Raw genomic sequence first — 14,614 nt, forward strand, 5'->3', positions numbered from 1 at the left:
TCGCGACTGCACTGCTGGTGCGTATCCCACTCGCTTTCAGACGCACGACGGCGGAAATACTGGCTCGGACCCAACCATGCAGAGGAAACACACGCACTGGCAAAACGACATTCCTGCACCAGGAAAGGACCGAGCCAAGCTCCACAAGATGGTAACTGAAGGGGCCAGGAGCGCTCTGAGAACCAGTTACACCACGGCGTCGCAGCTCGCAACGGCCAGACCGATGTCGTGGGTTGACTCCTGTTGCTCTCGTGTCGACTGCGAAGCCACTACCCCTCGCTATACGGCGCGGCCCACTGGACTCACGTGGCGACCGCACATGCGCCGACGCTCAGGGCGGACAAGTCATCTTGTGTATCAGTGCGCGACCGACCAACCGATCGATCCAACCGCCAATGACCATTGCCTCAGCAAACTCGAGCGGACTGGCGGCCTAACGCGCAGACTCAGATGCAGGAACTAATCCCCGGCCGGGCGACCACTCGCTAAGTTCTCTTACTGGCGGAATGGAAAGACTCATTTATCCGGCTTTAAAGATTCATCCGAACGAAAGGCATACTAGCACTGCGGACGACAGACAGACACTAACTGCCTCACAAATTCGGACGAGAGATAGACTAGCAAGCTGGGGACGAGAGACTGACCCAGACTCACCCCGACTGTCTCACTGGCGAGCTCATAGCGCCCCTCACATGCACGTGAACAGTAACCTTTCCCCCTTTCCTTCCAGAGGGAGACATCAAAGCTGCGATTGCCACAGCGGCGCCACCGCCAGAGACGGGGGGCGACTGCTTCACACTACGCGCTACGGCGCGCTCTTCGAAACAGCAACTTTTACCACGGCTCATTCTGGTTTCGAATATAATAGATTTTATTGTACCCAAAAAGCTTATGTCCACAAATCAGCATGGTTTTAGAAAGCGTCACTCGCGCGAAACTTAGCTTCCCCTTTTCTCACATGAGAACCTGCGAACTATGGAGGAAGGGCAACAGGCCGTTCCATATTCCCAACGCATTTGCCACAGTGCCATACCGCCGACTATTAACGAAAGTTCGAGCACACGGAATAGGTTCCTAGGTATGTGAGTGGCTCGAAGACTTCTTAAGTGACAGAACCCAGTATGTTGTCCTCGATGGCTAGGGTTCTTTAGACACATGGGTATCGTCATGGGCGCCTCATGGAAGTGTAGTAGGACCGCTGTTATTTTCTGTATACATAAATGATCTGGTGGGTAGGGTAAGCAGCAACCCGCAGTTGTTTGCTGACGATGCTGTGATGTATAGGAAAGTGTCGTCGTTGAGTCACCGTAAGAGAACAGAAGATCACTTAAACGAAATTTGTAATTTGTGTGATGCATGGCAGCTAGCTCTAAGTGTAGAAAAATGTAAGTTAATGTATATAAGTAGGTAAAAAACATAATGTTCGAGTGCAGAATTAGTCATGTCTGCTTCATACAGTCACGTTGGTTAAATAAGATTTGTTTTGACACGTAACTCCGTCCTTCCACCGCCCCCCCCCCCCCCCCCTCTCCCACTCCCACCACTGCCGATCGAACACTGACCTTTCATTCATTCGCTTCAGTTTGGCGGCAGCTACGATCCAATACGGTTGATTACTGCTTAGCTATGCGACTTTAAAATGTGTGACAAAATTGACGACACCGCCAAGTGTGAAGCACGCAATGTTATCCGCTTTTTAAGCGCGCAAAAAGTCCGACCCATCTAAATTTATAGACAAATAACTGGTTTACCGTGTGAAAGAAACGTCGGTAATGTTGCTGATGAAAGGTCATTGATATACACAAGAAAAGGTAAGGGCCCTAAGATGTAACCTTGTGGGGCACCACATGTAATTAGTTCTTAGTTCGATGATGCCTGATAGCTTAATACATGTCTCATTCCTAATAACACCCTTTCTTTCCTGCCAGAGATATAAGATGTGAACCATTTTGCAGCATTTCCTGTTACACCATAATATTCTAATTTACTTCAAAGGATATTGTGATTAACACAATCAAATGCCTTTCACAGATCACAAAATATACCAGTTGCCTGTCATTTTTTGTCTAATGAATGAAGTACATTTTCACTGTAAATGTAGATGGCCTTCTCAATATCAGAACCCTTTACAAATCCGAATCGCAAATTTGACAGTATGTTATTTGTGATAAGATGGTTATAAAGTCGATTGTACATTACCTTTTCTAAATTTTTTAAGAATGCTGGCAAAAGTGAAATTGGATGGAAATTTGACGCTACTTTTTTATCTCCCTTCTTAAACAATGGCTTAACTTCAGCGTATTTCAACCATTCAGGAAATATTCCACTGATAAACGACTGGTTACACAGATAGCTTAATATGTTACTAAACTCAGAATCAAATTCTTTAATTAACTTTGTTCATATTTTATCAAACCAACTTGATTTTGAAGATTTTATGATGGACATTACTACTGCTGGTATAGTGAGGGTCAAATTCATATTATGGAAGTTACTTAAAATGTCTGATCTGAGGTATCCCCTGCAGAACCTGACAACCCCATCTTTTCAGTAACAGCTATAAAATGTTTGTTAAAAAGTTCTGCAACACTGTACATACCTGTCACTAATGTATCATTTACTCTTAATGCTGTTTGCCCCCCTTCATGTCTGGTTCTACCAGTCTCCTCCTTGACTATATCCCATATTGTCTTTATTTTGTTATCTGATATGATTACCTTTTTCCTTGTAATGTATTTGCTTTGATGTCCGTATTACAGTCTTTAATATTTTGCAGTATTTCTTGTAATGTGCTATAGCATCAAATAAGAACTGTTTCGGATTGACAGATACAGTTTTATTTTTGTTTTACAAGATACCTCTATTCCTTGAGTAATCCATGGCTTCTTTGTAGAGTAGGTCATTTTTGGGAGAAAAATAAGGTAAGCACGTTATTATTTTATACTGTTTATATTTATTATTTATATTAATATTATTTATATTTTTCATTGATGCCATGAGCACTGTAAACATCACTCCAATGAATGTCTCTGAGGAGTGTCCTAAAATAATCAACTTTTGGCTTATTGATTACCCTCTTGAGTTCAGATTTAACAGATTTTATACCCTGTTCAGTATTAACATTTAACAGAAGGAACTGCATGTCATGGTCTGAGAGGCCATTGACTATTTGTTTTGTAATATAATTTTGTTCATTAGACTTTTCTACAAAAATATTATCAACTGCTGTTTGTGAGCAATTGGCTACCCTCGTTGGGAACTTTACATTGGGAATTAAGTTGAATGATAGTGTTTCTAACTCAAATAAGTTCTTATCGGGAGAGTCTTTAAGGAAATCTACATTGAAGTCACCAGCAACCATTATTTCGTTGTTTTTGGTTGTTAAATGGGCCAGGTTTGTGAACAGATTAAAGTTACTTGTAGATACTCGATATACACTTAATATTATGAAGGATTTTCTGTAAAATTCTACTTCTGTTGCACATACTTCCATATGCCGTTCTAGGCAAAATTTACCAATGTCTATGTTCTTAAATTTATGACAGTTCCTGATGAATGTGGCACCTCCTTTCTACATTTCCGCTCTACAAAAGTGAGATGCTAACCTAAATACTTTAACACTTAGAACTTCCTTACCAGTGGTCACATGACGTTCAGAGAGGCAGATTATGTCAGCTGAGTTTGAGGACTCTAATTCATCTATGAAGATAATTAATTCATTAATTTTATTTCTCAGTCCTCGAATATTCTGATGCAATAAAGATAGCTGACTGAGTTAAATTGGGTAGAGTTGAAATTTCTGCTGATTGTTGAAAGTGTGGTTCATCTGTAAAGGAGATCGCATATAGGACGCTAGCGTAGCCAGTTATTGATTACTGTTCGAGTGTTTGGGATCCGCACCAGGTCGGGTTAATGGAAGACATCAGAGTAATTCAGAGGCGAGCTGCTGGGTTTGTTACCGGTAGGTTCGAACAACACACAAGCATTACGGAGATGCTTCGGGAACTCTAATGGGAATCACTGAAGGGTATGCGACGTTCTTTTCGAGGAGCACTGCTGAGAAAATTCAGAGACCCGGCATTTGAGGCAGAACGATTCCACTGCGACCAAAGTACGTTTCGCTTAAGGACCACAAAGATAAGAGTAGCGAGATTGTGGTCGTTTTTCCCTCATCCTATTTGCGAGTAGAACACAAAAGGAAATGACTATTAGTGGTACAGGGCACCCTCCGCCACGCACCGTACGGTGGCTTGCGGAGCATATATGTAGAGGTAGATGTAGATATAGTTTCTCGCATTTTCTCGTCTTGGTCATTTTACGAGATGTATGTGGGAGGAAGTAATGTTTTGTTCGACTTTCCGCGGAAAGTACTCTCGTGAAATTTCAGTAGCAAATCTCTCCGTCGTGGACCACTCCTCTCTTGTAGGTTCTGGCACTAGAGTTGGTAGAGAATCTGTGTAAGGCTCTCGTGCCGACCAAAGGCTCTTGTAACGAAATACGCCGTTTTCCCTTGGATTTTCTTTGTCTCTTCCATCAGTCCTATTTGCTAAGAGTTCAAGACTGATATCTGTCCGCAGCTTGTGGTCTAGTTACTAGCGTTGCTGCCTCTGAATTACGGGGTCCAGGGTTCGATTGCCTGCCGGACCGGGAATTTTCTCCTCTCGGTTGTCATACGTGAAAGTGGCAAGACTGGAGTGTACAAAGATTGGAAATTTGTATGGGTACTGGTAACCGCGCATTTGAGCGTCCCACAAACCATCCAACATCGATGAATAATACTCAAAAATCGGTCGAACAAGAGCCTTGCAAGCCACTTCTTTAGTGGATGAGCTACGTTTCCTTTCTATTAGTCTCAGTGTGGCATCCGTTTTCTGGCATCAGTTATTCCTACAATTTATGGTCATTTCACTTAATTTCGCTCTGGATGTTCATTCCTAGATATTTTACCGTAGATACTGTTTCCAGAAATTTGTCATCAACAGTGTAGTTGTTCAATAGTGAATTTATTTTCCTATGTAGGCGCAATACGTTGCATTTACGTTCAGGGTCAACAGCCCGATCATGCGCCATTCTGCAAATCAGCACTGGAGTTGCTATTTTGTTATAGACAACCGCACTACCTGTGAACAGTGTGTTAAAGAGCTTTTAATAGACCATTTATACAGGATGTTTCGGTAAGAGCGTTCAAAAATTTAACAGGACATTCAGGATTCACCAAATACAGTATTCTGACCTGGGGCAGAGAACCCAGCGAAAGAAGATAATAGGAATAAAATCACCTACTGTGCACCTTTTATTTATATTAGTTAATTGCAAATACCATCACTGACATAATGAAGGTACCATCTGTACTGTATCTCACTAAATGTACTGAAACTGACGGCCATCAATGTCAGTGCAAGCATGACATCGGCGAACAGACAACTATGCCTGGTGTGTTTCGAATGACATCAGGGGCAGCTACAATTCTGTCAATTAATTTCATCTCCACGCCCACTGGGATCTCATAAACAAATCAAATGACTTTAGATATCCCTAAAGGAAATAATCAAGGAGATTCATGCCAGGTGGCCTCGCTGGCCATGGAATAGGACCTCCCAAGCCAGGAACCAGGAAATACTGTACCGGCACGGCTGCATCGTATTGTACCGTAAGTCTATAGATAGTACTGGATAATGAATGAGTCTGTCGTTGATTCATGACACATTTTCTCGTAGGACAACGTAAAAAACGATACAACGGAGCCACTTTGTGGAGAAGCAGGTTAAACAAAACCTGCATCATGAGTTCCTGGTAAACAGGCCCGTCCTTATAGGAAATAAAGAACACACATGTAAGTAAACAGCACAGTACATGTAAACTTCTAAACATGATAGTTGTGAATAAGCTGAAAAACAGTAATGTTAGACAAAGCGGAAGGCAAGTTTACTTCCATATATCTTTAAGCTGGCTTCTCCGATCCTAGGTTCCCAACCTCAAATTTTTCAGTGGAGCATTCTCTATGTCCTGTTACAATTTCGCACGCCCTTACGGAAAAATTCTGAATTCATTGTAAAGGTCTTATCACATTTCTCTGGAGTACTCCGAAAATTTACATCTGTCGATTTTTTTTCCATTAAGAGCGACGTGTGGAGTTCTCTCTGCAAGGAAGTCTTCACTCCAGTCGCAAATCTGGTCAGACGATAAGGTCGCATTTTGTTTTCACTAAACGGTAGTACGGGATGGTGTCAAGGAACACAGAATCAACCTGAGCGCCGTTGTCTACAGCGTAATGGCTCTCATGGAGGAACAGAGAGAGCTGGGTTTCGAAGTGCCAGATCTCCTTTTGCCTGGCTTACGGCAACAAGGCAGTCTAGTGTGGGCTCAGCAAGAGGATGGGAGTTCGCTGCAGGGAACACTGAGTCATGCTGCCTCCATAGCCGTCCACAACTGCTGTTCAGGATTTGCAGGATTTGGTGCACAAACTGCCCTGTCGACTAAGTCCCATAAATGTTCTGTGGGATTCATGTCGTGCGATCTGGGAAGCCCAATCATTCGCACCAACTGTCCAGAATGTTCTTCAAACCAGTCGCGAACACTTGTGGCCCAGTAACATGACATCGTTGTTTGGGAACATGAAGTGCATGATTCGTTGCAAATGGTCTCCAAGTAGCCGATCATAACTATTTATAGCCAAAGATCGGCTCAGTTGGGCCAGAGCACCAAGTCGATTCCATGTAAACACAGCCCACGCCATTATGGAACACCACCAGCTTGCACAGTGGCTCGTTGACAACTTGGGTCCATGGCTTCGTGGGATCTGCACCACGCTCCTACCATACCTACATCTTACCTATTTAAATCGGGGCTCATCTGACCAGGCCACGGTTTTCCAGTCGTCTAGGGCCCATCGATCTAGTCACAAGCCCAGGAGAAGCACTGCAGGCGATGTCGGGCGCCATTACTGGATATCGGAGCTGGAACACACTGCCGAATAACTAGCACCACGCAGGGAAGCCGTACCGTACACTGCATGCAGACAAGCTCCACCCCCCCCCCCCCCCCACACACACACACAGTGAGATGATCTATGGCCGATCTCCCACTACTATATAACGATCTTGATTGTTCCAGGAATGTAGCGGCTGCAGCAACTGGAATACATCGCCATCGCTTCCCACGGTGATGATGCATGATACCCATACTAACAAATCCCACCTTGCATGAACTATCGCAGCTAGTAACCCACTACTGTTCTTACTACCCATCCCAATGTCGCAGAGGTTTTTTTCCCACGGCACGAGCCTTCGCACTTTTTTCCCTCTGCTCTTCAAATTGCTACCCTCACTCGCGTTTCGTCCACTATCTATCACCTGATGGACCGTGTTAATTCGTAGTCTTACCCAGACGCACGGATAACATCACAGCCCAGCATCCTGTGATCCGCTTACTAGATAACTAACATGTTGACGGAGGTGACAGTAGAACTTTTGGTCTGGTCACCACGTTGGTGCGGGCGTGGAAGGGCACCATCTCCACAAAAAATAAATTAAATAAAAGTGATGTCGGGTCAATTAGCGCCTAATTTCGCCGCACGGCCGTAACGGATACGTTTGTCGTATGTCCCACTTTGATTTCTGAGCTAACACCACGCAGCACTGACAACTGTACACAGACGTCGTGCCCTCGGTCGTTAAGTGAGGGCCGTCGGCCACTGCGTTGTCCACACTCTTGACACTGTGGATCTCGGAATACTGAATTCCCTAATGATTTCCGAAATAGGATGACCCATGCGTGTAGCTCCAACTACCGTTCTGAGTTCAAGGTCTGTTAATTCCCGTTGCACAAACATCGGTATCAAAAAGGAAATGAATTACTGAAAAAATATTTCAGTCTGTAGAGTATGAAGTTTCAAAACTTTGCAAGCGAGGAAACAGAAACAACTTTCTCAACGTCAGGAAGAGTACTTTAAATTGAGATATGACAACATGAGCAACAATGTATGCAGCGGGCAGTTCTCCAAAAAGTAGCAACTTTAAAATTCGTTATGGTGACAAACATGTTAAGGCAGACTCGCATTCTAGAGCGCTGAGTTGAGGTCCCCGTCCTGCTTTCCGAGTATATAAGGGCCGATGAACAAGTTTCCGTTTGAAGGAATCGGTAGGCCAATCAGGCAAAATCGTATTGAAGTAATAGTTCCACTGACGCACCACATTGCACCGTGTCCTGCTGCGTGAAGAAGTCCGTAACTGCCCGCGGCACAACCTCGCCCGGGAGGAATCATCGACCTTTCAGAGACTTATTTAAGGGACCGAAGGAGTGATGGGGAGAGAGGACTATAGAGCGCAAAGTGGAGTGTCTCCCATTTGAGTTGGCGTAACTTCCGCCGTATTGGATAAGGCTGGCTAGCCTCCCAGGTCGACCGGCGTCTTGTGGCGAATAGCGGCCAGCACAGAACTTGGCGCACCATTCCACAAAGGTGATTTTCAACATCCATGCTGCCCCAACTCATTCTTCATTCTCCAAGAGTTGTTTGTCCTTCGGCAGCCAAGAAAATAATAACAGCACCACGGTCCTGTTTGGACACATTTGGTAATAACGCCACCATAGTTCTCGTTTCCGCATTCAGCACACACATATCGGAATGCATGAATGCTTGGTGCTTACGTATACACATTGGTGTCAGGCCAGGTGCATATATGCTGCAGAAATGTCCTCAAACTGAAACTTTTTGATCGGTCCTTATAAGTTTCAGGTCATTTCCGTGAATCGTGTTAACTAAATGACTCGATGGTTCTTTTGAAAGGGTCTGGTCATTTTCCTTACTTGTCATATCCGAATGTATGCTAATTACATCATAGTCGACAGGACGTTAGACACCATTCTTCCTTTTTAATAATTTTTTGACAGACCTTTTTATGCTTCTGAATTATGTGAACACGTTTACGACAGTCAGTCCCATCAAGTATCATTCTTTTTACCGAAACTTTGAAAGTGTTCTTCTTTCAGTGGTGTGTGTGAAAAGCACCCAGTTGCAGCGTTTTTCACATTTCGTGTTGAGCAGCTGATCTCGCAAGACTGCATGAATGAGATGAGATGAGATTTTTCGCGAATCAGTCAAAGACAAAGCTGTACCATCCACAGCAGTAGCACACACAACAACGGAATGTTAAACAAATTCTAGTATTTGTTGTGTTACTATTATCTGAGACAGTCCAATTGGCTATCTGGAAACCAGACAGTATTCGAAAAGTTTGGAGCCCTTCCTTTTGTACTTAGCTGCAAAACGGCGTTTACCTTTTTTTTTTCAATCGTTTCCGAGGAGAGCTATCTTTTATATCGGGAAAATGACGCGTAGTAGTGAAAGCCAGTGTTCTGATTCTATATATCGAACATTTATCGCTTATCCAACTTTCAGTTTTTACTTCATAACGTAATCCCGTTTCTCCCAAACTTCTGCAGAGCTTTAACTTCCATAATTTTATTTGAATGGACAACACCTTATAATAGGTATTCCCCCTTAAAGCCGCCTAACGAAATTTCAGCTCAATGTTATGCTAATGTAATCACTAATCAGCCTCCGAAGCCAACGGAACGGTGTGATTATATCGTACTTACGTACGGACAAGAGGTATGACGAGCCAGAGTTCTGTACCAATCGATTCTGCTGCAGCAGCGTGAAGTGAATCAAATATCTGTCCGCAATACATCCTGTAACCGAGTGATACAGCGTTGACAGTCATTTTATTAGTCATTGGGGCTTAACATTGCCGACACCTCCTGACAATAGCTAGTTCAGAGTTAACGTCCTCTCCCAGCTTTTAATGCGTGTCAAAAACACTTTGCTTCCACGTGGCATCTACACCTGGCGACCGCAGGATAAATCCGCACATTAGACTTGCAACGCCGCAGTCATCTATCGGAGCCATAATTAGATTCAGCAGGGTTATTGGAATACAATGTTATCATGTAGCGGCATCACGGGCTGGAGCACAGTTAGGTCAAAACATCAAACCATACAGTCATGTTTCCCTCTAAGCGCTGTTGATAAAACCCAAAGTAGAGACATACGCGTCAGATAGTGAGCAAATGATTCGACTACAGTGCGTGTCCAAAAAGGTATATGAATGTTATCATAAAATAGAGAAAAGTGAAGCTAAAGAAAATCTTTGTTCACTTTGAAAGTCACATATTTTTCTGTGTTGGTCCGTTCAAATGGTTCAAATGGATCTGACCACTATGGGACTTGACATATGAGGTCATCAATTCCCTAGAACTTGAAACTATTTTAACCTAACTAACCTAAAGACATCACACACTTCCAAGCCCGATGCAGGATTCTAACCTGCGACCGTAGCGGTCGCGCGGTTCTAGACAAGCGCCTAGAACCGCTCGGCCACAACGGCCGGTTGTTTTGGTCGGAATGTGAAGTAGCAACTTTACTCTGTGACCTTAATGGTTCCTTAAGCTACGCCAGGCTGAATTAAAAGAAAATGAAGAATAATTCTCGAGAGGACAGCCAAATAGTTGAGAAAGATATGCACAAAATTTTGACAAGAGAAAGTTTTCATGATGGATGATTCCAAGCTTCTTTCTTTTTCGTTTTAGCACATTTCACTTGCCACACTCGGAAGGAAATCGACGTCGGTAGCTTGTTTGAGGCAGTACTTAAATATGATCTCTACAGACAACGTAGTAATCGAATTCGAGCTCTATATTTTATTTGACTTTTTTTAGGCAAAAAAGTGTCTTTCAATTGGGAAGTTATTTGGAGAGAAGCTTAGGAATTGCGGCAGATTTTTCGTCAGTGCGAACTGTGCCTTTATTTCTTGTGTTGATGTGATTTCATCTCATACCCAAGGAAAAACCTCCAAAAATTTTGCTGCCACCATTCTTATGTAGACATTTCACTGGCCTTCTCTACACAGCGGCCGCCAACTAATTCACTCACACACGCACCTTGCGCTTATCTGCGGACGTATCGCACCAGTACTGCAACACCGCTGTCTTCACCTGCTGGAATGATCACAGCGTCTTGTAAAGGGCCCTTGCAGAACACACAGCATGAGTGATGAGTCCTCAAATGAGAACAACCGCAGGAAAACAACAGCCCCGAGAAAGAGAGGGTGGAATGCAGCTTCTCAGTTGTGAGAGGATGACGATCAAAATGTTTCTTTCTATCCCGAAAGGATTCGAACAACTTGTAAAGCATTGTCTGCTCTTCCGTGCAGTGGCATCAACTGATGTGCGCCCGAATATTTGCCCACTAATCTGAATCATCTTTTTTTCCCCTTTATTGGTGATTTCATTCCCCCAAATTCAGGAGGGGTCTGGCAGGAACTACATTGCTAATCTTCAGTTAGATTTTCTTTGTTCCTTTCTTTCTTTCTTTCTTTCTTTCCCTTCACCTTTCCCGTTACCCTACATAAATGGCATATTTATATCGTTTTTGGCAATGCTGGTGGCATTTGGTGACTGGATGCCCTTCCTGATACCACCATTCCTACCGAGAAGGAACCTTTGTATCCATACTGCGTCATGTTTAAGTGTGATACCGTTTTCAAAGTCTCGGTGTCAAGTGTACTTGAGTCGGAACATAGGTACTAGCCCGGAATCAACCTAGCTGGATGTAGAAAACTACCTACAAATCATAACCAGGCCGCTCGCCAGCTCTCATCGCTAAACGTGAGGCTGTTTTGATCTGGGGCTGAGTCGTCTCCCCGTGTCCTGGAAGAGCCGCGTTAGCGCCATCAGCTATCCGATCGGGCGCTCTTCAGCCAGAGAATGCTGAAATATGTCTGGTTTCTTCATAATTGAAAATTTTAAAGTAATAGGATTAAAATGTAATGAAAATATCTTTTAATAATTTACTATAATACACTGTAACCATTCAAATATGGGGTACTAAACAAATGCAATTTTATTTAGCAAATATTGCTGATTTTGGTTTTGTGGCGTGACAAAATATGATAGTTGGAAAAGCCGCACTCTAACGAAAACGAAACACACCATTCGTGGAGACGTTGGGAGGCGATTTTAAGGGGCAACCCTGTTAGACACTCGATGGATGTGTAAATTAATGATGAATAAAGTCAAATAGGTAGCAAAGACAAAAATACAGAAAATTCTTAAGTTATATTTTGATTCCGTGACTAACGCAAAGTTTAATTTTACTTAAGAAAACGAGCAGTGCAAAACCAATAGGGCGTGCCATGGGACTCGGAAACGATTATGAAAGACTGTCAGGAGGTAGGGGGCTGCTGTGAGTGTGACTGGTAGAGGGGCAAGCTCGGCCGGGGGTGTGTGTACGGTGGCGGGAAGACAGCGAATACCACGTGGGGGGCACGCGAGGCTGCCCGATACACGGCCCGTCATTCGCGCGTGCTGCTTCCAAAACTCGCCGAGGACGTATCTACTTCCTATCGTCCGGCGTAAGGCTTACAGCGGCGAGCGACGGATGATTTAAACGCTGCATGAGAAACGTGAGGTTGTCGTGCTGGAAGGCGCCACTGCTATCAATGTCAGCCAGCAGTGCGTCACCTTGGCGACGATGTTTGTAACGGCCGGTCCAGACTCATTACTTGGAAACTTCATTTAGACCAACTGCGAGTAGTTAATACCCGATCTGTATGGAAGATGGCCGCGCCCAAAGGTTTCTACACCCAAGTCCAGATAGATATCTCTTACGTAAAGTAGGCATCAAAGCGGGTATGGAAGCAGGTAGTAATTCGACATGGACAATAAATTAACACCTCATAGGCGTGTGTGCTACAGTTCGTGGGTTAATTGAAGTCAGCTTTAAAGATTTCTGTGTACATTCACATTTTCATATTCAAAAAGAAAAAACTGTTAGTGGATTTTTTTTTTATTTTCCTCGCTGCTTCCTTTTGACCTGTTCTGGTGCTATAAGAAATTGTCTGGCATTCAGGAGAGCTAAAACGGAATTTCACCTGCCGTCGATTAGCCGAGAACGGTGTAAAACGATATTACAAGTACGCGAATACAGACTATAACAAGTGATCAGTACCAGAGACTGATTTCTGTATATTCAACTGACTTTTCTGGTTTTGCAAGAAAGTCGCTCACCTCACTAGTTTAAAGACTAATTCTGTTGGAGTAAAGATCCAAAATACTTGCCACATCAGAGATAAAATTAATGTTGGGACGATTTGCAGCGATGAGTTGTCGATTTTAAGCTGTTTCACTCTGACTGTGAACTGAGGGTTGGCTTCCGCCGGTTGTACGTAGACTGTTCAGTGTTTGCGACGGTCTAAAGCGCAGGAATTATTCATTATTCAGTGGATTCTCCATTATAGAATATGTAAGTGCTTAGCCGCAGCAGTCAGGGGCAAAAGTTACTGGTAACTGTTGTTAATTAATAAATTAATTGTTAATTAATAAATCAACGATACGTAAACGATATTACAGTGGTGTGGTGTCCTGGTGGCGAAGTGTTATTACCTTGGCCTGCAGTAGAGTCATAGGGAGAGATTCACTCACGGGTGCCAGGCTGAGGAGGAGGGAGACGTGGGGGATCTGTGTGACTTCTGCTTAACTCCAAGTGCTCGACAGGCGGCAGCACTGGATCGTTGAAATCTGACCAAAAATATGGCTTCTGACGTGTTCGAGAGTTTTACATTTACTGAGGTAGAAAAGATATGACGTAGTATCGGGCACAGTACTGCATAAATAAAAACGGAGTACGATCGTTTTTACACACGTTAAGGCAGCCAGGAATCATATCAGTTCGATGGAACAGTTTCAGATTAGTTTCCTGGCGGCAGAACATATTCACAATAGAAAGAACATGACGACGGTAGTGTGTCTGATGCTAAATAATGATAATGAAGGTGTTGCATCTGAAAAGTCAGTCGAGGTCAGCTTCTAGTAAATGCTACGAGTACGTGAGTGGGAAGGAAGGATTACTGGATGACGGACAATTTGGGTGATACTGAGCCAGCAAGTGGAATGTATAAAAGGAGGCTGGGACAGGCAGGAGCAAATGTCGGTCTGGAGCGTGGGAGTGAAGCTGCGGGCTCGGAAACTTGCGTCGAATGACGTTTCTGCAGAGACACATTTCTGTGGACGCGGCCGGCTTGGTGATTTTCTCCGCCTGGGACAGGGTGTATATGCTGTCATCATCATTTCATCATTGGTGCGCAACTCCAAATATAAAAAACTTGCGCCGAGTGGCTGATCATTCTAGATGAGACTCCCGGGTATTAGTATCGTACGCACATTTTTTTCCGCTTTAAGAGGGAGCCTGTTAAAAGAAAGGATATATGGGATCGGAGGCAGAGGTCGAAGTTCTCGACTGATAGTTTTGAGCTTCTTTATTTCGCTTTTGGCCGGCCGAAGTGGCCGTGCGGTTCTAGGCGCTGCAGTCTGGAACCGTGAGACCGCGACGGTCGCCGGTTCAAATCCTGCCTCGAGCATGGATGTGTGTGATGTCCCTAGGTTAGTTAGGTTTAACTAGTTCTAAGTTCTAGAGGACTAATGACCTCAGAAGTTGAGTCCCATAGTGCTCAGAGCCATTTGAACCATTTTGTTTCGCTTTGATAAGAGTCGGCATACACACTAAGTTCGACTTCTGGATATCAAAAGCATTTTTTCCACCACAGTCTGTGTGATGTGT

Source organism: Schistocerca piceifrons, chromosome 1 (assembly GCF_021461385.2).
Source record: "Schistocerca piceifrons isolate TAMUIC-IGC-003096 chromosome 1, iqSchPice1.1, whole genome shotgun sequence".
Taxonomy (NCBI): Eukaryota; Metazoa; Arthropoda; class Insecta; order Orthoptera; family Acrididae; genus Schistocerca; species Schistocerca piceifrons.